This window comes from Octopus bimaculoides, chromosome 4, assembly GCF_001194135.2.
Source record: "Octopus bimaculoides isolate UCB-OBI-ISO-001 chromosome 4, ASM119413v2, whole genome shotgun sequence".
Taxonomy (NCBI): domain Eukaryota; kingdom Metazoa; phylum Mollusca; class Cephalopoda; order Octopoda; family Octopodidae; genus Octopus; species Octopus bimaculoides.
Genome location: NC_068984.1, coordinates 110,661,952 through 110,665,972, shown reverse-complemented (window position 1 = coordinate 110,665,972; position 4,021 = coordinate 110,661,952).

Genomic DNA, 4,021 nt, shown 5'->3' with positions numbered 1-4,021 from the left:
ACATCAAGAATCTTGCAAAACAAATACATAAACTTAATAATAATCAGTCATTTAATTAAACTCACGGCTAGTTTCAACATTCACTTGGATACATATCTTTAAAGGGATATAATTCTATATGACATTTAGCCTTCATATAATTACACATATACTTATGGACACAAAATTATATTTTAACCCTTCTGACATCAACGCAGCCAAATATTTACATGCTATTTATTATTTATAGCTTATCTGCTTCAAGATCCAACATTCCAGAAAGAATTATTGCATATTCTCTTGAAGTTTATAAATTCTTATGACCTCAACAATAACTAAGTTATTTTACTATATTTGTTATTATTATCAAAATTAATTGAAATAGAGGCAATGTATCTCAAAAGAAAAATGGTAACAAAGGGGTTAAAAAGCATATTAAAAATTCAAAGAAAGAAAAATTAAAAATCAGCAATTGAAAATCCTATAGTAGAGGACTTGAGTTTGGCAAGCTGCTTAACAGGCATTGTGCTCGAGAAGAGGGAAATTATTGTGCAGAAAGACAAGCCATCTTTTCTAAATCTCTGATGAGAATTACTTTCTGCAGCAAGAAGATCATCTGAATCATTTGGTATCAAAGATAAAATAAACAGAAGTAGAAGGTTCTAAAGAAATAATCCAGATTGTTGCAGCCTGTTCTTTTAGACTGTTCACAAAATATTACAACACTTGTAAAAAGGCAATGGCTCACCCCTTAAAATGGTTCAGCATCTTTTAAAATAAGTTGATGCATGCTTACAATGTCTGTGAGCTCATGGCAAAACTCAATCAACTCTTCTCTGATATGGTTCATTTTCCTATTTAGAGTTTTGGCATCTCTCCTGATAACCCAATAAATTTGCTAGCATCCAGTATGCAGAGCTTTCAACTGGTAGCACTTACATCTGCATGTTGTGTGCAAAAATCTATACTTGTTAACAAAGTCATTTGTTTTGTTGTCTTCTACATTCATCTCCTAGTTCATAGAAATATACAAACATACAATTTCCTTGACAATAAGGCCTTGATGCAAAACATTTCAAAATCCATTGAAGAGACAAGATTAGGCGACAACACTCTTCAAGAAAACTTCAAGCCTCACTTTACATCTAAACCTCTTTGATTTCACCATTAAATATTACATTTAGCATCTGCAGTTGTGGAGTGATTACTCCAAAATTCTTTTAACATTAAATCATTAAACAAAGTCACTTCAAAATTAACCCTGATTAGATGGCTTGTATAAACTTTCTTAAAACATTCTATGACTTGCTGAACCATAAACTGTTGAAGAAAAATGGTATTAGAAGGCTGGTCGTGAGCTCTGATACGATAAAAATTCCATGGAATTTAGTTCATAGAATTCTAAGGGTAAGCTGGAATTCTACATGAAGTCTTCATTGGAAGAACTTTCCCCTGGGATTATTTTTGTACATTCGTGGCAAACTCATAAGTACCGAATTCTTGGTAACCCATATTGTTATGCTATAGAGCAACAGTCCCAAATTTCTGGGGGCTGCCCCACTACCTTGGCACTCAAGCCACATTCCTAGTGCCCCACCCCCTCAATGCTATAGCCTCGGGCCAATCAAAGCCTTGTGAGTGGATTTGATAGACAGAAACTGAAAGAAGCCCATCGGGTGTGTGTGTGTGTGTGTGTGTGTTTGTGTGTCTGTGTTTGTCCCTCCACCATCAATTGACAACCGATCTTGAAAGAATAAGTCCAGGGGTCAATTCATTCGACTAAAGGTGGTGCTCCAGCATGGTCACAGTGAAATGACTGAAACAAGTAAAAGAATAAATGAATAAAAGAATATGTGAGAACTAGTTCTGTTATTTAAGTTACCTCAATGTGAGTTTAACTTACTAGTTTGTAGCTAATCTTATATAACCTAATACATTGATATGCATTTTTATGGGCTCTTAGACCTACATAGGACACAAGAATCTCATCTCTGCTCTTCTCAATATGAGATGTTTTAGGTGATGTGTGGCAATAACATAAAAGATGGATAACTATCACACAATGGAAAACTGAGCTTCTGTAAAAGAACCTTAAATGAGCCACTGACCAGATCTGTAAATGAAACAAGGTACTAGCCAGACTGAAAGTAGCATGGCAGTGGAATGATGCTGTTGAAGTACTTTAAATGTTAGGGAAAGGATCTGGAAATATTGGCTAAAGGGGAAGAGCAAGGAATAATATTGGGTAAGAAGAAAAGAAGCTAGCTTGAAAATGAGCTACAATGTGAGAATTAGGGGTTTAAGTTTTACAATGAGGAAATCAGAGGCCCCAGATTGCAGTGTGTCAGTGTAAACACAAATGTTGCTTTGGTAGATTATGTTCAGAATGAAAGTGAAGGATTTTCCACATTGTAATGAAAGAGGGAAAACATCCAACCATAGAAACCTTGCAAAAAAAAAAAAAAAAACAGAACAGATACAATACAGTCTGACACAGTTCTTAAATCCATTGGATATTTGTCAAAGTGGCCAGGGTCGCATCAGCATGGAAAGCAGGTCTAAAATAATAATAAATGATCATATATAGATCATCATAATTATCATATATGAATGTACTCAAGAGCCTGCATAGTGTATGAAGTAGTTTGAAGTAAATGTTGGGTATTCTACATTGGAAACACCACCAGGAAATTGCACATTTGAATAAAAGAATATACAAACACAGACATTTCAGTAAAAGCAAAAACACCTAAGCAAGTGCCAGACTCAGGATTTCAAGTTATCCATCGGAGACACTCAATGCAACAGGGGTAATCTCAGAACCATAGATGCCCTCCTTTTCAACACACTGCAACCTGCCATAAACAACAGGAAGGCATTACATGAAGCAGATCGGTTAATATGGCAACACCAGTCTGCACATGTCACCTCCTCCTTCCTCCTCAACAACCTTTTCCATCTCTTGCTTTTCCAAATGTCCTGAAGAAGGGGTTATAGCCCCAAAATATAGAAATATAAGGCAATACTACAAATTTGCTTTGTTCTGTGTCCTTTACTTTTTGTATTCTACTCTATATCTTTTCACATTGTTCTAGCCTTATGCAACAAATCTCTTTAAATATAAATGTAATTTTTATTCACATAGCTTGTTTATCATAGACATACTATGGATAACCTTGTTTTCATATGGATATCTGATCAAATTATAGACACAGTAAGGTATTATTTTTCCTTTAAAGTCACATTACTTGATAATGAAAAACACTCATCAAGTATCTAATATACTCATTGTATAGAGCTCTAGGTTTTGTCTAATTTTTCATTAACAAATAGCAAGCAAGTTAATTTAGCTAACACTAATACACCTCCATATGTCTGTAGATGGAATTATAAATCAAAGACATTGATTCCAAAGTAGAAATTCAATATTCATTCTCAAATTATTTATACATCACATTAGATGAGAAAAGTGAGTTGCGCAACTACCCAAAAATTGTGATGAGTTGAAGGTCATCCAGTAAAGATGTCGTTGAACTGAAGATCCATACATTTTTAATTAGTTGCAAAAATAAAATTCAAAAATGAAGTAGAAAAAAAACATCTTAGTAAAAATTATATATCTTTAATAAGCCTGCAGATATTGGAGTGCACTTAAGCAAGTATTAATGCAGTTGTTGATGGCATTTAACAATGTAAATCGGAAGTGTCTAGAATATCAGGAAAAATGTCACCAGTTTGCTAAGAAGATGCCTTCTCATAGAAAATCATATTCATTGGTTTATCAATGAGCACACATATAAGCAATAAGCAAATAAGTAATAAATATGCATGAACGTACACATGTATGTATTTATGCTTGTATGTATGTGCATATACTGTACACACACACACATGCATATGTAGGCATATATGAAATTTATATATAAATATATATATGAAAACATTTATACATGAATACATTCACACACAGGCAGACTCCTTAACAGACATATATGTAAATATGTACATGTATGTTTATATGTATATATATATATATATATAT